The 20,353-nt window shown below is 44.7% G+C and overlaps 1 long non-coding RNA gene across 2 annotated transcripts in view; it reads left to right on the top strand.

The window, feature by feature from the left end:
• The window catches only part of LOC311241460, a 58,167-nt gene that overhangs the window by 25,451 nt on the left and 12,363 nt on the right, over nt 1-20,353 (top strand). The window contains exons 1-2 of one of the 2 annotated variants that reach the window (XR_014620541.1): nt 10,274-17,644; nt 19,620-19,676. This is a non-coding gene — a long non-coding RNA (uncharacterized lncRNA). Of the gene's footprint in view, nt 1-10,273; nt 17,645-19,619; nt 19,677-20,353 lie in introns of those variants that run through there. The other variant, XR_014620540.1, reaches the window with a different exon arrangement.

Raw genomic sequence — 20,353 nt, 5'->3', positions numbered from 1 at the left:
TACAGGTCTTCTTTAAACAAGTCAAGAAGAAAACATAACAATAAGTCAAGAACAGAACAAGAACACCATAAGGTCCAAACATTTTTAGATCAATGCAAATAAATGAAAGAATGCAAGCACTCCCAGACATACCCCACGCGAAGGTAAGGAAAAACTCACTAAAACCTAACAATAGGGAAAAAAGCTCCACAGGCAGTGTGGAGGAGAGAAACCTTAGAAGGGCCATTCAAGGGGGGATCTCCCTTCTTAGATGTTGGTGATAGTAGTGTTGCAGACGGACAGTTGGTAAGCATGCACTCATGTGTGTAGTGAAACACAGATGAGTGCATGCAATAGCAACTGTACATTTTGAAAGATTAAAGATAGAGCTAATAGCGATAGCAACTGAACATTTTGAAAGATTAAAGATAGAGTTGATAGCGGATCTATTTGAGGCACAGGGGCGGCGCAAAGAGGGTCACGTCCTCCCCGTCTTAGTCACGGGACATTCAACACTCCGGTCGTTGCTCAGGGACAGCCGGAGACAGGGAGATAGGGGGTGGCGCAGAGAGGGTCGCGAACTCCCCGACATCATCGCGGGACATCCGGCACTCCGGTCACCACTGCGAGACCTCCGGAGACAGGGGGGCGCGCAGAGAGGGTCGCGAACTCCCCGGCCTTCGTCACGGGACGTCCAACACTCCGGTCAACACTCCAGGACAGCAAGTCATAGGGAGACAGGGAGACGGGACAGGCGTTAGACAGCTCATGAGATTGTAGTGGGTGGACATAGCAATAGATACAAGTGGTAGGCATATATGTGAATGGAGTAGATATATGAAGTAAGCATATTATGTGAATAGAATAGAAGTACTTAACCCAGCAATGAAACCGTGTTGACTGTTAATCAGTTGACAGGACCATGGACAGACGGCGGTGAATAACTGATCCAAGGCCTCGGAGGTGCATGTAGAGCAGTCACTACAATCTTGGCCAAGACCCCGAGGCATCCATCACCTTAGTCAGCGCCAGGAGACGGGCACTCAGAGAGAAGGGGGAGGGAGGGGGGGGGGGGAAGAGTTAGAGAGTTCCCATGTTTGTGGTGCTGCAAAGGAGCAGACATGTAGTACCCTGTAGTACCCCGTAGTACCCTGTAGTGCCATGTAGTACCCTGTAGTGCCCTGTGGTACCATGTAGAGCCATGTAGTACCCTGTAGTGCCATGCAGTACCATGTAGTACTCTGTGGTACCATGTAGTACCCTGTACCCTAACTAAACTACCCTATAGTAAACTAGCCAGTGGTACCATGTAGTACCCTGTACCATAACTAAACTACACAGATTAATCTAAAGGTCAGTCCCCGACCAGGTGAGATCAAGGTAGGTTGAAGGAGAGAGAGAAAAGATGAGTCTTAAGCAGGGATTTAAAAGCTTCGACAGAGCAGGCGCCCCTGATGACGGCAGGTAATTTGTTCCACAGGTAGGGAGCGCGGTAGACAAAGGCTCTATGGCCGGCGGATTTCTTTTTAACCCTAGGGGTCGATAGAAGCCCCGCATTTTGTGAGCGCAGAGCACGAGCGGGCGAGTATCGGGAGATGAGATCGGATAGATAGAGCGGTGCAAGCCCATTTAAAATTTTGTAGGTGAGGAGTAGCACTTTAAAGTCAGAACGGGCTTGGATAGGAAGCCAATGTAGGGCGGACAAAACTGGTGTGATGTGATCAAATTTTCTAGTTCTAGTTAGTATCCGTGCAGCCGCATTTTGCACGAGTTGAAGATTTGATGCTTGAATTAGGTAGGCCTGAAAAAAGTGCATTACAGTAGTCCAGACGTGATGAGACAAAAGCATGAATCAGGGTTTCAGCATCAGCCAGAGTTAAAATGGGGCATATTTTTGCGATATTACGAAGATTGGTGAAATTTTTTATATGTGCATTAACTGCACAGACCGTGCTTAGATGACATTAATAGCCTATTTTGATTGGCTATTATTTATTATTTATTTAACCCTGGTCAACCTGTGCAGATATTCTGCACGAATAATTACTGCAGTGCAGGCCTGCTCAGAGCGGTACATTTTGGCAATTTTTGAAGAAAAAAAGTCACTGGCATTTTTTTACAGAGGAAAACATTTATAATAAAAAAATTATAATAAAAATATATATATATATATATATAGTTTTTTTTTAATTATATATATATATAGGTATATGTAAATTAATAATAATTATGAATTATGAGTGAATTTGTGTTTCACGTGTTGTCATAGAGAAACCTCCACTGCCGCTAACCCTGGAAACGTTCAAAGCAACTCCCATTCATAGGAAAGGGGGTTGGTTATATTGACGAGGCTTGGCAACAGAGGTTCAAAGATAACTTCATATTTATTGGTTATTCATTTCTTTATATCGGGCATCCAGTTTCCATCTCCATGTGTTGACGTTGTGTGACATCATCGCCTACGGCAGCTTACACACTCAAAATGCAAACTTAAAACAAAACCCGGGGGGGGGGGGGGGGGGCTGGCTCTCTCTCGCTTGGTCTCGCTCTCTCTCCGTTCAATGATTTAAAGTAGCCAGACGTTACAGTATAAATACTAACTGGATAGTTGACGATATAAACATTTAATTTCATTATCTGAAATATTCTAAAATCATTAAGTCTGCTATAAGCCATTATCCCTTTGTGTAATTATTAGGGATGGGTACCTTCACATTTGAACCGGTACCTGTGAATCGATACCGGTACCCAACGGTACCTTTTTTCGGTACTTTAGTCTCAAGAAATTTTATTTAAATTTAATTGAGTCGTGAAAAAAAATCCAAACTTCAAATAACTACAATTTCGACAGTTTTCGGCTTGCCATTGCTCCGACTGCTTTGTTGTTGAATCAAGTCAAATCCTAGGTAAGCATATATTGTGCGTGTGAACGTTGACATGAAAAAAAAGGGGGGAATTTTTTATTTTTTTTTTTGTATCTCACTTGAATCGATACTCAGTAGTACCGACGTGTTTCGGTTCTGTACCTCAAAAGTACCGAATTCGGTACCCATCCATAGTGATTATTATTTTCTCACAGTAGTGTGTATATGTGTGTGTGTGTGTGTGTGTTAGATTAAAGTGGATAGAAAACACAGTACTGTGCAAAAGTCTTAGGCACCCAAGAGTTTTTATATAAATTGTCTTAGATATAAATAAAAAATGTAATTAGTGTTGTCAGTAGACTACTCTTAGTACATTTTCATTTAATAATTTTTTAAAGCATCTTCATGGTTTAATAATGCAAACATATGTTGCAGGGACTATTATAATCATCATATTGGCGTGACTGTATGCATCAAAGGGTTAAATCAAGCATTTTTAAGTGCTTTAGAGGAAATGCCAAAATATCACTTTTCGTGATATGGCCAAAAAATATCGCAATATCATTTTAGAGGCTGCGTTCTGGGAGCCTGAATACGCTATTTTCTGAGAACGGCTCCCAGAGTTGCAGTCTTTACAAGCCTATACGTGTCCTGAACCGATGACACGATAGCCTACTTCTCCCTTAACCCGCATGTGCAAACTCAGCCAACATCACAACAATGGCATCGTACAGAGTAGTTGTGTTCGTGTTACAGAAGATTGAGCTTGATCGGGCTTTTACAGCTAAATGTACTGCCCCTGTAGTCGACAACAGATTGACATCCCCCTTAATCCGCATACGCAAACCCAGCCAACAAAAAATAAACATGATACATATTAGGGCTGACTCCTATTAATCGACTAATTGGTCGAAAGGAGCCGTAGTCGACTGGCCAACCTCTTAGTCGAATATAACAAAATAAAAAATGTTTATTTAATTTAAATTTTTTTTAAATAATCTTTTCCAAAAGAAAAGAGGCCTAGAAGCGTGGCTAACGCTAATGGCACACATACCAGAGGCTAACTGCCTACGAAAACGGGCACAGAGGCACTGAAAGAGGATTTCACCCATCTAATGAACACACTAGACTAGACAAATATCAAGATGTATCCATCAGTGGACCAATTGCATGCTTTTGCAGAGGACAAGAAGCCTTCAGTCGACTCCTTCAGACATTAAGCACCCCCCACAGCCCAAATGGAATGATATATATATATTTTTTTAAATATTATACTTTTTTATTTTTTATTTTTAAGTCGACCAATAGTCGACTAACGGCAAATTTTGGCCAATCCTAGTCGACCATCCAAATCCTTAGTCGGGGACAGCCCTAATACATATATGTCTTATATGTCCTGGCTCGAAGTGTTTATTAAACACCGGGAGGCTACTGTGATGAAATACACAATACGATACTAGCTAGAGATTAGCATCACATAGCGGGCCTTTTTCTGAAAACCCAAGTAGTAGCCAAGCACATACTGTTCCATAGCATACGCCTTCAGTTGATCATGACAAATCCTGTCTTACCTTGACAATTAAAAAGCCTCCATAATTTAGTAAATAGTATTCCCATGGCTGGTGTTGAGATTTACGATGCCAGCTGTAGCCAGCCAGCTAGCGTTGATGCTATTCAATGCTATCAACATTAGCTAACCAACTAAATACAATAGACAGTGGTATCCTGAGGTAGCGTTAAATACAGACAACGTTTGCTAGTCGAAAGGACTGGACACAGGGACAAGTTAAACATCAATCAATAAATTTAATACAACAGGTAGTTCGAGCTGCGCTGTCGTGGCTACGACTGCACCATAGTATATACGGCTTTGACGTGCTCTCTTCTGCCGATAAAATCCTCATTGATTTCTTGTAGCTGCATTTTGCGCATGTGAGCCGCGGTCTCTCTCCTCTCCTTTGGAAAACTAGCGTGAGCTCAAAAGCACAGAACCGGACAACTAGTGAAAACAATGATAACACTTCTGGTCAGGGGGTTTCAAAATAAAAGAGCGACGTCTAAAACACGGAAAGACTTTTATTTTGTACATTTTCGGCAGCGTTTCAGTGTTCTCATTTGAACGCACGTTTTTTTTTAAACTATTTCGTGTTAAGGATTGAGGATGTGGAGGATGTGTACCTCCTCGCATTCATGATGATCGGAATGGGAGCAGTCAGTATATGGATCTGGTACTGCATTAACTTAATTCGGAAAGGCGTAGATCCTTTGGCGACGGCAATAGCAACCTTTCCTTCAATTTGCCTGAAGGACAGAGACAGGGTATCATGACGGATGGAGCCACTAAAGACTGGGCACAAAAGGAGGCCAGTTGGATCAAAGTGTGCATGCTTTGTTGTAAATGGTAAATTTATATAGCGCTTTTATCCAAAGCGCTTTACAATTTTGTTCCTCACATTCACCCATTCACTCACACATTCATACACTGACGGTGGAGGCAACCATGCAAGGTGCCAACCCGCTCACCGGTAGCAGTTAGGGGTTAAGTGTCTTCAAACTGAACAAGCGTGTATACATTTTTTACTTCCGCTTTTGTCCGCCATTGATTTTGACGAGAGCTGAGCTCGTCTACAACAACAACGTTAGATCCCTTTTAGCTCCGCAGGATGACTAAACGAGGCATAATGATTTTACTGCAACGAATGTTATAACTTGCTACGTTCGGGTAAATAATATGCTGATGTTATTGAACGTGTAACACTAACTATATAACGTTAATGCCACAAAACGAATGCATTTGTTAATCATAAGTAGTAACTTTGATGCAGTAGCTTGTGTGTGTGTGGGCCGGGGGCGGCGTTGTGCAGGTCGCGACGCGACTGAACTTTTTTTTGCCTTTTGACGCGACACAAATTGATGGATATTTATCGGCTACTGCCATCGGCACATTCAAGCTTATCGGCCGATAGGCCGATTGCATCGGCCGATACCGATCCCGACCGATACATCGGTGCACCCCTAGATGTAATGATCTGTATATGTTTTGTTGTCTAAATAAATACCTACCTACCTAGTGAGAGAGGGTGCCACTAAGAGAGAGAGAGGGTGCCACTGGGAGAGAGAGGGTGCCACTGAGAGAGAGAGAGAGAGAGAGAGAGGGTGCCACAGAGAGAGGGAGAGAGAGAGAGGGTGCCACAGAGAGAGGGAGAGAGAGAGAGGGAGAGGGTGCCACTGAGAGAGAGAGGGTGCCACTGAGAGAGAGAGGGTGCCACTGAGGGAGGGAGGGTGCCACTGAGAGAGAGAGAGGGTGCTGAAAGAGAAATCAATGATTACATAATACATCTGCTGTTCGGGTCCATCCTTTGTGTGTGTGTGTGTGTGCTATTTACCTTTCTGTGTGGAACTAGGTGACCTTAACTGACTTACTTACCCTGTGTAACCAACCAAAGTGTATGTGATGTTTATGTGTACGTGGCTTCTATTGTGAAATGAGGGGCTGTGTGTTTACTGGTTGTTCAACTGGTTGCGAAATGTGTAATTATGTGCTAAGTTAACCCTTTCACTACCACACACACTACCAAATGATTAACCCTTTCACTGCCACACGACAAAGGGTTAACCCTTTCACTACCACACTACATAAGATTAACCATTTCACTACCACACTACAGAAGGTTAACCCTTTCCAGGGCTGTACGTAAACTTTTTTTGCACATAGCACTGGTGCTACAGAGGTTGATAGTTTTGTAGCACAGGCCAAAATATTGTAGCGCGAGTATAAAACGTATCTAAAATCTCTAAAAACAACCACACGTAGTGCAGTTCATCACTTAAATAGGTATGTGACTGGCAAAGGACATGAATCTTGCATACAGGGCACACAAAATCCAAACCTTAAAGGGGACATGCGTTGCTATTCCTAGCACTATTTGGGCAACTTTACTTTACTTTTTTTCAAAAAAAAATCATATTTCTAATCAACCATCATTTTTCAGCCTCAGGATTTCAAGCTGTTATGGCCTGGCTCTGAGGGGAGAGGGAGAGAGAGGCCCCCTCTCTCCCTTTCTTCTTTCACGCACAGCAGCTTGTGCTCCCGAATGGGGGGGGGGGGGGGAGGGACCTGCGCGTGTGTTTGCACAGTGGTCTCTCTGTCTCTCTATCTCTCTCTCCCTCCAGAGTGTAGTATGAGAAAGTGGTTTCCACTCGCTGTCTAGTCTAGGTAGATTGTGGGCGGGCATTAGCTACAACCACAGAGCCAATTGCATCACTGTCTGCTACCCAGAGCCTGAGTAACGTCACTCAGGCCTTCAAATCAGGATGGCCTAATTTACTGGAGCAGGAAATGATCTGAGCTGAATCGGAGCAATCCGCCAATATGGTATTTAGACACAAACACATTGACTAACTCCTATTACTATAATACAATGCTAGAGACTGAAAAATGACATTTATAATGCATGTCACCTTTAACAAGAAATGTTTTCAGACAAACATTTTCTCTTTATTTGCCCATAATGGTAAATTGCAGGGACATAACAACTGTATACAAGACATCAATATGTTACGCTTCAAATTAGTAGGGGTGGGACGATACATCGATCCAGATCGATACATCGATGTAATTATCAACAATCGAATCGGATCGATGCGATGTAATAAGATCGATTCATATCGATACTTATTTTGAAAATCCTGTGGCGAGTCTCATATCCGCCCAAGAACAACAGCAGTAGCTCCGTGTGTGTAGATGTTACAGCATAGCATTCTCCCTTTCTGTGTGTGTGTGTGTGTGTGCGCGCGTCTTTGAAAAGACCAGATGAGGTCAGAGGAGTTTGATGTTTAAATGTTATTTAAACATAAACAATATAATACATAATAAATGTAGGCCTATACATGATCATGCAACATCAACAAATTGTTGTAGGAACGGTTTGGGAGAGGGAGGTTGTGAGTTTTGAGTTCCAAAAAAATGTAGCTTAAAGTTTAAAGCTCAATATATAAAAACGTGGCACTTTACAGTGAACAGGAGGTCTATTTGTATTAAAAACAATAGATTGATTTTCCTTTAAATGTCTGGAAGAGCTCAAAAATACAAATGTCAAATGATATTTTCATTACCTTTTTTTTGTTGATCTAAATGTTACTGATTGTGTTAAATGGGCATATGATATCATCTCATATCGATCGCAGGCACCTGAATCTAATCGTATCGTATTGTATCGTGAGAGACTTTGTGATATCGGCAAATATCGTATCGTTGTCCAAAGAATCGATATCGTATCGTATCATGATGAAACTGGTGATTCCCACCCCTACAAATTAGCAGTGCAAATCTGTTTAAATGTCATACAATGTTTTTTTATTGAGTGTGTAAATCACTAATAGAACAAAAACAACAAAATGTGTGTGTGTGCGCTTGTAGTACTCCTTGAATGAGATCATCACACACACACCATTGCATTAATCAGGAGTACAAGGAACTCTGCATACCTTTTTGTTTCACAACGAAAAGTGCTTTATAAATCAAATTAATTATTATTGTAAATAACCCCATGAAAGGTTTATTCTTTTTTTGTGTAATTATTACCTGCTTCATATTTGTGATGTTACTGGTTTCAGTGTGTGCCTAAAGTGATCAATGTGTTGGGCCGTATATAGAGATCTATGACAATTAATGTTTATGTATATCCGGGACTTTTATTAGAAGAATTGATAGAGGCCTACTACGGTATGTGTATATGTGACCTTTATTTTGAAAACTGCAACGCAACAGTGTAATGTTCAGTTCAACTTAGCTCGAAGGAAAGACGCTAATCAAAAAGGTTTAATGGACCCGTATGAGGCATTGAGGCCATAGCTCTTACGGTGGGACTTTTATTGTTTATAGTAGAGGAATGTAATACTATGAAAAATGTTAAATAAACAGTGATTTTACTAGCAGTAAACTACTTTCCACTTTCATTTCATATACGGGGAACCGTGACAATTATTAGTATTACCTTATTTGCACATTGTCTCGTTATTAGATAGATAGATTTATACTTTATTGATATACTTTAAGTAGCCAGTGTATTGAAAAACGTCCTAATAGTGGGCTACTCTAATGTATGGCTGTGCTCTAGTTCCTGTTGCCCTATCAGCTTGTCCGTTGGCTTTCCATTTATAAAATAATTATAAATATAAAGCCAATGAACAAGCTGATTATAAATTATAATGATTCGAACGTAGACCATTTCACATTATTTGTTAGAAGTGTCCATGTCCCTGTCAATCATCACTGCCAGGTCCGACTTAATTTCATCGGCTATGGTCTCTTATCATCTCTCCACATCGCACGTGGTTGTCATAAAATGGACTGATATCCGCTCCGTTCTTCTTTAAGAGCAAAATTAGAGGCTTAAACGTATTGAAAGGAAGTTCTTCTTTGGCCACATTCATTTTCATCTTCACTTAACTGAGAATTTTGTAACCGAGATTGGCCTATGTTCCGTTAAATGACAATGTAACTGCTTAAATATATATTTTGTGTTCCATTGAAGCAGCTGGTTGCTAGTGTGGAGGATGCTGAGGCCCCTGTTGTGCCAAGTGACAATATTCGTGACTTCATAATCCAGAATTATTGAAATGGGGATGTAAGAAGACTGTGCGTCTTCATCACCACAGAATCTCCCCAAATCCTAATGGATGTTGCCGCCACTTGTACTAAGAATGAAGATGAGAGTACCGTAGTTCTCAGTGCCATTACTGGAATGGCCTTCGATCAACTGGTGAAGGAGGAACTGATGGTTGACTGTGTCGAAGGCTGCTGACGGGTCCAGGAGAATCAGGACAGAGGAGAGGCCTTTATCTCTTGCTAAGTGAAGAGCCTCTGTGACAGCTATGAGGGCCGTCTCTGTGGAGTGACCAGTCCTGAAGCCTGACTGGTTTGGGTCCAGGAGGTCGTTCTGTAATAAATAATCAGTGAGCTGGTTGGATACAGCTGGTTGGAACATACAGGATATGTTCAAGTGATTTAGAAAGGAAGGAGAGGAGAGAGACTGGGCACAATAGTTATCTGTGACTGTGTGGTTCAGTTATTTTTTTTTATTTTTTACTAGCGGTGTGACTAGCTTGTTTTTGGGAGGTGGGAACCACCCTCAGAGTTGAGAGAGGAGTTGATGGTTGCAGTTAGGAATGGGAGGAGGTCTGGTGCTATGGTCTGGAGGAGTGGGGAGGGTATCGGGTCCAGCTGGAATGTAGTGGGACGGTTCGACGTTACTGGTGTCAAGCGCTTCGGCGCATCTGTGATTAAAAATGTCCAATCATAGCTTTGGATTCAGATCTCCCAGGAAACTAAGGAACGCATATCTATATGTTCCACTGAAAGTGAGTGGGCCTCTAACGTGCTTTTCCTCTTTTTGTTTTTCATCTTTTTTGTGTGTCCAGGCCAGAAAGCGGCTGAGCTACTGTGCTCGTTCATGAGAGTGTGATCCGTGTCCCTGCAATGTGGCCCGGTTGCCCGCCTAGCCACAAGGAGGGAGCCTGCCCCTGGGACCAACAGAGGAGTGAGGGAGCCTGCGCCTGGGACCAACAGAGGAGTGAGGGAGCCTGGGACCAACAGAGGAGTGAGGGAGCCTGCGCCTGGGACCAACAGAGGAGTGACCATGGAGCCTGCACCTGGGACCAACAGAGGAGTGACCATGGAGCCGGCACATTCACCCACCATGCTGCTCTTCAAACACCCAGTTCGGTGGATCACGGCGTACGACAAATGGCGTCGGGGGGACATTGCGCGGCTCGGGAATCAGTTCTCTGTGAACGCACAGCCCAAAATACTCCGATGCAGTCCGACGGAGAGAAACCTTGGCTGGTTTCACAGAGCGCTCAACCATGTCACTCTGGACTCATTTCCAATCTTGGGAATAATCACCAGCGAATGAGCGCAGAGGGAGACGGAGAGTTACATTCTAAATATATTGCCTTATCTTCCAGTGGCATCAGAAAAGCATCTTACAGTATGATCAATAATGCTGTACCGACATCGATGCTACATTTAAACCCTGCTTCCTCATCGAGCTGTAACTCTGCAGTCGCAGTGGCACCCTCTCTCTCTCTCAGTGGTACCCTCTCTCCCTCTCTCTCAGTGGCACCCTCTCTCCTTCAGTCTAACCCCTTGTTGTTAAAGTTGCTACAACGCCTTGAAAGATGCCGTGAGGGCCAACAAGGCAACACAGAAGACGTCTGTCTCAAAGCTGATGACACGGCAGATGCATCGGACAGCATTCCAGAGGAGAGGGATACAGTTTGTCCCGCTGGACAGCGGCAGGAGGACAAAGAGACAGAGTATCCAGCAGGCGACCTCTCCCCGGTGAAGATATCTGTCCTCTCAGCTAAAAAGGCCAAAGAAATCTTTGACCTGCACCAAAAGGAATCAAACCACCAACTTATGTTCCTCCGTGCACCACTCTCTGCAAATAATCGTGAAGTAGGTGCCCGTCTCCCTGAAAACCAGAAAGAGCAACTGACGGAGGATCCTTCCTTAATTAAAGATCCAAAGTATGACATTACAGCTGCTTCCTCGTCGAGCTGTAACTCTGCAGTCGCTCCGAGCCTTCATCGGTCTAACCCCTTGTTGAGAAAGTTGCTACACCGTGAGGGCCAACAAGGCAACGCATCGAGTCAACCACCAGTTAGACGCGATGGATGTCTCGAAAAGAACATGCCTCGAGTCGGTACACAAGACCCAGACTGTAGGTTTACAGTCATAGCTTTACCAAGACTAGGCTCTAACCGGGTCGACCCTGAGGCCCAGTATGGCCTGCCTCTCGGTTCTCTCTCAAGACGAGGCTCTAACCAGGTCGACCCAGAGACCCAGTATGGCCCGGTCGACCCTGAGACCCAGTATGGCCCGCCTCTCGGTTCTCTCTCAAGACGAGGCTCTAACCAGGTCGACCCTGAGACCCAGTATGGCCTGCCTCTCGGTTCTCTCTCAAGACGAGGCTCTAACCAGGTCGACCCAGAGACCCAGTATGGCCCGGTCGACCCTGAGACCCAGTATGGCCCGCCTCTCGGTTCTCTCTCAAGACGAGGCTCTAACCAGGTCGACCCGGAGACCCAGTATGGCCCGCCTCTTGGTTCTCTCTCAAGACGAGGCTCTAACCGGGTCGACCCGGAGACCCAGTATGGCCCGCCTCTCGGTTCTCTCTCAAGACGAGGCTCTAACCAGGTCGACCCGGAGACCCAGTATGGCCCGGTCGACCCTGAGACCCAGTATGGCCTGCCTCTTGGTTCTCTCTCAAGACGAGGCTCTAACCAGGTCGACCCGGAGACCCAGTATGGCCTGCCTCTCGGTTCTTTCTCAAGACGAGGCTCTAAACGGGTCGACCCTGAGACCCAGTATGGCCCGCCTCTCGGTTCTCTCTCAGAGCGATCCACAGAAAATAATTCTGCTTTGGAAAAAGAAGTGTATACCGATAGCCAACTACTGGACTATATTTATCGAAAGGTTGAAGATATTAAGAACCTTGCTCGAAATGAGAATAACGGAGAATACGAACGGTCAGATTCCGAGGAGCGGATCGTGGGTCTCAGTGAAGAGGACCCCAGTTATTACCTGACCAACGTGACCAATGCTGAGAAAATGGAGAGGCGTGGTCTCAGCCGTCAGGGGCCTGAGCCGTCTCTCGCGGCTGATGAGGAAGCATATGAAGAGGATGGTACAAAGGAGGACTGTGCAAACACTCTTTTGACTCAAATAATTAAAGAGAGTGACAACTGTGCTAAATCAACTCTTGGGAAATGCTGGGAATCTGGCAGACCGATCCCTGCTGAAAACTCCTCCTGTCCTCACACGGTGAAATCCGCTGATCAGAAGTCACCATCACCAGGTTTCGTTTCACCAGTAAAGAAACCGTCCGATGTAACTGTCTCCCTGGATTGCGACAATCAAGTCAGTGATTCACACAACTGCCGCGAAGATAAAACATGTGACATTAGCGAGGACGAAAGTTACAACGGCAAATATTGCGGAAAGACTTCTAAGAATGTCTTGTTCACTGTTCCCACCCTTCTTTACACTTCAGTTGCATTGAAGCAGCTGGTTGCTAGTGTGCAGGATGCTGAGGCTCCCGTTGTGCCAAGGGACAATATTCGTGACTTCATTATCCAGAATTATTGGAATGGGGATGTAAGAAGACTGTGCGTCTTCATCACCACAGAATCTCCCCAAATCCTAATTGATGTTGCCGCCACTTGTACAAAGAATGAATATGAGAGTCCCGTAGTTCTCAGTGCCATTACTGGAATGACCTTCGATGAACTGGTGAAGGAGTATCCCACTTTAACAACTTTAATCAACTATACCCCATCACAAGAGGAATACAAGTCTTTCTGGTTAAACATCAATGAGCATGTGGACGACTTGGACAAAGAGCCAGGTGTTGCCTGGTGTTTTACACTAGAGGAAGCAGGAGAAGACGTCTGTCTCGAAGCTGATGCCACGGCAGAGGAGAGGGATACAGTTTGTCCCGCTGGACAGCGGCAGGAGGACAGAGAGACAGAGTCTCCAGCAGGCGACCTCTCCCCGGTGAAGATATCTGTCCTCTCGGCTAAAAAGGCCAAAGAAATCTTTGACCTGCACCAGAAGGAATCAAACCACCAACTTATGTTCCTCCGTGCACCACTCTCTGAAAAGAATCGTGAAGTAGGTGCCCATCTCCCTAAAAACCAGAAGGAGCAACTGACGGAGGCTCCTTCCTTAATTAAAGATCCCAGGTATGAGGACATCACAGATGAAGATACGCTGAAATATGAAGACATCACAGATGACTATACAGAAACTACAGATCAAGAAAATGAATTAGGTGCTGACTCTGTAAACTGTCAAAAGCCGGCCCCGCCATGTAGAAATCAAGACGATGGACGGAAACGGGCTATTACTGAGATGACCTCAAACAACCAGGAACTACGCGATGTGGAAATGGATGCTTTAAAACAGACATGCTGTTGTCCATATTTAGTTGAGACAGAGGAAGGCTTTCAGAACAGATTATGCCCCACATGCGAGACCAAAACAGAGTTTGGAATGAAAAGTTCACACATTTCTTCTGCAGTGTTTAAGGAACTCGATTTAGTCCCGGCTCCAGTCTCAGGAGTATTCTATCCATTGTCAGATGACGGCATAAGTTTGAATCGGGACACGGCGAAGGCTCCCAAAGTCAGTCAGACGGATGCCAAGGATTTTAAGAGTGTGACCAAGGCAGAAACTTCACAGCGTGAACGTATGGCCAAGACTGAAGCTTCACTAAAGGAGCAAGGGTTGGAACACGAAGGCCCACAATGTGAACACTTTATAGATGTAGATCACAAGGACCCGAGTGTGGATGAAACTTCACAAAACGAGGAGACCTCCATGACAGGAGACAAAGATTTCCAATATAGAGATGAGGAGGAGGATGATGAGGACGACGACGACGACTGGATGGTCATACCTGTGGCAGTTTCTGACCTTGCATATGAACCCACAGATGGAGACCCTGTCTGGCCAGAAAATGCTCTTCCACAGGATGTGGAAAATGGAAAAAAGCAAGACGATGATGTAATCGTTCTTCCTCTTTGTGATGCGCAAGACTCGACATCAAAACCATGTCTTCCCCCCACTCTGTCTCCCATTCCTCCTCTATCTCTATCTACTGGACTGCCCAGTAGAAATAAAGCAGGGAAAAAAACGCCAAAAAATAAATCTTTAAAACCATCATCATTTTCTCCCTCCGCTGACATAGAGGTGTTTGAGTCTCGTGATGGGTTTCTAAAGGCAAATAACATCGATTATGTGCACTGTCACATTTTCACTGCCCCAGGGGAGGATGACATTCAGACCGGCGATCAGAACCCAAGGCCACAGATATCATGTGAGTCTGAGCCTGAGCAGATGAAGAGATGGGCAAGTACCTCTGAAACTGAACGCAGCTCTGATTACTCTACAGCTTCACCAAAAAACTATTTAACGGTGTCCAAAAAGTGCTTTAAGAAGAGGCTAAGACCAAATAGGTTTAGAGTTTTCTCCGAGTCGGATTCTGAGGACCAAGAGGGTGATGACATGTCAAATGTACCACAGAGTCGTCCATTACCTGATTGCGACTCAGAGAGTGAGGACGATGAGTGCACAAATAATGTGCACAAGCGCCAAAAGAGGAAACTTTCAACCACAACTGAAAGTGAGGACAGCTCTGTCGAGTCGGTTTCTATGGTAACAAATGGAGAATCAGCTGAATCCAAAACTGACACCAATGTCATTCAGTGCCGGTCTAAGAGACTAAAGATTCCAACTGGAAAACACACAGCAACAGCTGAATCCGACTACAGACCTGAGCGGTACAGCGAGAAAACCCGCAGGACGGAGGGGAAACTGCTGCGCACTCTGTCACAGGATGAGTCCGTCACTTCAGCTGCAGCCGCGCTTGTGGACGATCGGCGCAGAGAAGAGGGAGGGCGGTCTCTTGAACGAGCCAGGCTCTCGCCTGAAATACTAACCGAGGACAGCTCTGATGACGGCGAATCAGCTGAATCCAAAACTGACACCAATGTCATTCAGTGCCTAAAGATTCTAAGTGGAAAACACACGGCAACAGCTGAATCCGAATCCAGACCTGAGCGGTACAGCGAGAAAACCCGCAGGACAGATGGGAAACTGCTGCGCACTCTGTCACCGGATGAGTCCGTCACTTCAGCTGCAGCCGCGCTTGTGGACGATCGGCGCAGAGAAGAGGGAGGGCGGTCTCTTGAACGAGCCAGGCTCTCGCCTGAAATACTAACCGAGGACAGCTCTGATGACGGCGAATCAGCTGAATCCAAAACTGACACCAATGTCATTCAGTGCCTAAAGATTCTAAGTGGAAAACACACGGCAACAGCTGAATCCGAATCCAGACCTGAGCGGTACAGCGAGAAAACCCGCAGGACAGATGGGAAACTGCTGCGCACTCTGTCACCGGATGAGTCCGTCACTTCAGCTGCAGCCGCGCTTGTGGACGATCGGCGCAGAGAAGAGGGAGGGCGGTCTCTTGAACGAGCCAGGCTCTCGCCTGAAATACTAACCGAGGACAGCTCTGATGACTCGGCAGTGCAACAGCGCCGCTGCTGGTCAACAGAGAGGGTCTGCGCTCCAGCTCCTCTGGCGGTGCGGCGCATCTCTGAGCAGGCGTCTCCGGGGTTCACAAGTTCCGTAAAACCCTCAAAAGCATCCACGGTTCACACGCACTCCAAAACACAGGACAATCAAATGCAGACTAAATCGACGATGTCTGAGCATTCCAATCTCCTCTCTCAGAGAAAGGGCTCACATGGAGGTGGGGAGTTGAGAAATACCTCTTGCAGTAAGACCAGAGAGAGGGTGGATAAGGTAAAGGAGGGGAACAAAGGGGAAAAGGATGAGCAGAGGAAAAAGGAAAATCGGTTGTCAAAAGTCCCTACAAAAACAAAGACGTCAGAGTGTGGAGCCCAGGGCACTACCAGAAGACAAATATCCACTTCAAGAGAATGTCTGTCCACCTTAAAACAGGTGCCGTCTCCCTCGAGAGAAGGTCTTACCAACTCTACAGAAGGCTCACCCTCTATAGGAGGTATTTCTGCACGGGCCACTTTCAGAAGACAAATGACCACTTCAAGAGAAGGTCAGTGCACCTTAAAACAGGTTCCGTCTCCCTCGAGAGAAGGTCTTACCAACTCTACAGAAGGCTCACCCTCTATAGGAGGTATTTCTGCACGGGCCACTTTCAGAAGACAAATGACTACTTCAAGAGAAGGTCAGTGCACCTTAAAACAGGTGCCGTCTCCCTCGAGAGAAGGTCTTTCCAACTCTACAGAAGGCTCACCCTCTATAGGAGGTATTTCTGCACGGGCCACTTTCAGAAGACAAATGTCCACTTCAAGAGAAGTTCTGTCCCCCTCTATAAAATGCATTCCTACCTCAAGCCAAGGCTCTTCCTCAAGGGAACATTTGTCTCAGTCAAGAGAAGGCAAGACTTCAAGAGAATATCTGTCTGTGTCCAGAGAAGGCCCATCCACCTCAGGAGAAGGTACTACCTCATCAAGGAAAAGTGTCTCTAAATCCAGAGAGGACTCACATTCATCAGAGTGCGGAGAAGGCTGGTCCACCTCCGGAAAAGCGGAGTCCTCCGCAAGACAGTCCCTTTCTAAGTCCAGAGAAGACTTTTCGTCTTCTAGACATAATTTGTCAAAGTCCAGAGAAGGCATGTCCACCTCCAAAGAAGGATCAAACTCATTTCCACCCATTTCCAGAGCAGGTTCATCCACTTCGATAGAAGGTTTTTCCAAGTCGGGTGGAAGTCTGTCCACCTCTAGAAAAGGCTTGAAAGTTAAGATCGGAGATGATTTGTCTTCGGAAGATTGTTTACCTAAATCCAGTGAGGGCTTGTCCGCCTCAAGAGAACATTTCTCTGAATGCAGAAAAACCCCATTAGCTTACAGAAGAAACTTTAATGTCACGAAAGACCATCCTTCTTCCTCCTCCTGTGAACGGCCCTCCACTTCCAGACAGACTCTATCCACCGGCAGGCAGCTGGCGCACTCTCTGTGGGAGCCGAGCTACTACCCGACTCCGAGGGACAGGAGGACCAGCTGTGGGGAAGAGACTGTGAGGCCCAGTCCCCCTCAGTCCAAGTACAGCCATCGTGACGCCGAGAGGGAAGCTGGGCCCAGGCGACGGCACACCTCTCAGGGGTCTGTTCCACTTCTGATGAAGAGGAGCAGGGACGAGGCAAAACGGTGGACGAAGACCAGACGTCCGGAAGGCCCAGCTGAACGCAGTACGCATTCTATGCTCTTTTGAAATGTCTAAAATATATATTTTCTCTTTTTGTAATTGGTAGGGCTGTAACTATTAGGATTATTCTCGCGTGTATTAATCTCATGGTAGGCTTGCATTACTCGTGATTTTAAAAGAAAATATGTAGCAAAATGCATTTGTAGGTTCTGTGGTCATAAATAAAAAAAATGGTTAAACAATCACAAGTACTAGGAGACGAGGTAAAGTAATCACAAGTACTAGGAGACGAGGTAAAGTAATCACAAGTACTAGGAGACGAGGTAAAGTAATCACAAGTACTAGAAGACGAGGTAAAGTAATCACAAGTACTAGGAGACGAGGTAAAGTAATCACAAGTACTAGGAGACGAGGTAAAGTAATCACAAGTACTAGGAGACGAGGTAAAGTAATCACAAGTACTAGGAGACGAGGTAAAGTAATCACAAGTACTAGGAGACGAGGTAAAGTAATCATAAGTACTAGGAGACGAGGTAAAGTAATCATAAGTACTAGGGTTAGGGTTAAAATAATCATAAGTACTAGGAGACGAGGTAAAGTAATCGCAAGTACTAGGAGACGAGGTAAAGTAATCGCAAGTACTAGGAGACGAGGTAAAGTAATCGCAAGTACTAGGAGACGAGGTAAAGTAATCGCAAGTACTAGGAGACGAGGTAAAGTAATCGCAAGTACTAGGAGACGAGGTAAAGTAATCACAAGTACTAGGAGACGAGGTAAAGTAAACATAAGTACTAGGGTTAGGGTTAAAATAATCATAAGTACTAGGAGACGAGGTAAAGTAATCACAAGTACTAGGAGACGAGGTAAAGTAATCACAAGTACTAGGAGACAAGGTAAAGTAATCACAAGTACTAGGAGACGAGGTAAAGTAATCATAAGTACCAGGAGACGAGGTAAAGTAAACGTGTCTCTCCTGTCTAACCTTACTCTATAGTGATGAGTAGGGGTGTAACGGTACACAAAAACCACGGTACGGTACGTACCTCTGTTTTGAAGTCCAGGTTTGGTACGGGTTTTCGCTACAGTGGGGAACGTTTGGGCTATCCATGTTCCACTCAGGGGTGATGTAGTGTGCAGTAACTAATTGTACTTGTAGGGCTGTCAACGAATATTCTATATTGAAATTAATAATCGACTTGTAAACATTTAAAAAAATAATTATATTAGATTGTGAAAAAAACAGCCCCCGGTGGGCGGTCGTTTGTGGTTAACATACCACTAAAAAGGAAAATAAAAACATTTATAAAAAAACGAAACATACCACTGTATTCGTTCGGTACACTACACAGCTGTTCGGTACGGTACGGTACACACTGAAATGGTTCGGTACGGATACGCGTACCTTTACACCCCTACTCTATAGTGATGAGTGGTCTTTCCCAGCAAAGCAACATGTATGGTTTGTACAACTTTGGGTTGGAAACTTTGGACAATATAATGAAATAAGACAGTCAAGCTGGATGCTGAAGCTATGGAAAGCGGTTGGCGGTCAAAAAGGGTGCGATTAATTGTGTACACTTGTTTAATGCGTTAAAGGAACACGCCAACATTTTGGGAAATTAGCTTACCGTCTTTTCCAGAGAGACGAGAAGATGGATACCAGTTTCCTCTCTGTGCGTTCAGTAGAAAGCTATCTGGCTGCATGTTAGCCTAGCTTAGCACAATGAATGGAAGTGCCGGTTAGCCTTCGGGAGACGTGTTAGTTGGACAATGCCTAGGCTAACCTCACTGACAGTAAGGCATTTTCATAGTTTATACATGACGAGGCTTTCATTTTGGGTAAATGGAGTATGTTTATAGTGGCAACTTGGTCCTAAAATAGTTAATGCATCTTAAAGGTTTTCAAATAAATTGGAAAAAACCTGCATGTTGATATTGACCTAGTACATATGAAGGACAAAATCTAAATAATGAATCACATTTGATTGATCTAATTAGATTTCTTGTTCTTTTCACAGGACGCTCTGTGGGCGAGGGTTACAAGTGGAAAGATGGGAGATCGTTTGAAACTAAAGGTAAGACCTGCCAGTTCGCCTGATCTTTCCTCTGCAATCAGTCCCAACAAATGACTTACGGTCTTTCTTTTGTCACGAGATTACAAAAGAAAAAACTAATTGGCGCCTACTGCCAGAAGGCAGGGGAACAAGAGCTCGAAATATGGGAAGGAAGACAATTAGAAAACATAAAAGGAACATCCCTATCCCATGCCAATTAATGGGAAGTGATAGCAGACATGACCTGAAGCATGTATTCCATCTTTAAGACATGGCTCGGAGCATTTTAGTCGCCCTTTTTAGCCTGCATTGCTGGTTGCAGACTTTCTGTATTGCCAATGTCCATAGCTTCATTAACAACTTGGACATGTTTTGGAATAGAGTGAACCTATACAAAGTGGATTAATTCCCTTGGGGAAATGATCTGGGGGCTGAGAAACTAACATTACATATGAAATCCTGTATTAATGCCTCTCTGGCCTGACAGCTACCCACATCAGTAAGTAGTTTAAATAATCTGTTTTGTTTTTAATCCTCTTTGTGTAACTAATATGGTGTCTACTCATAGTCCCAATCCTTCCGTCGCTATTATTCCTGTCCGAATCACTACCAGGTCCCCGGTTCATAATGAATCACTACCAGGTCCCCGGTTCATAATGAATCACTACCAGGTCCCCGGTTCATAATGAATCACTACC

Source organism: Notolepis coatsorum, assembly GCF_963971535.1.
Source record: "Notolepis coatsorum genome assembly, chromosome: 15".
Classification (NCBI taxonomy): domain Eukaryota; kingdom Metazoa; phylum Chordata; class Actinopteri; order Aulopiformes; family Paralepididae; genus Notolepis; species Notolepis coatsorum.
The sequence above is the reverse complement of the archived record's forward strand: the minus strand, read 5'-3'. Positions and strand labels throughout refer to the sequence as shown.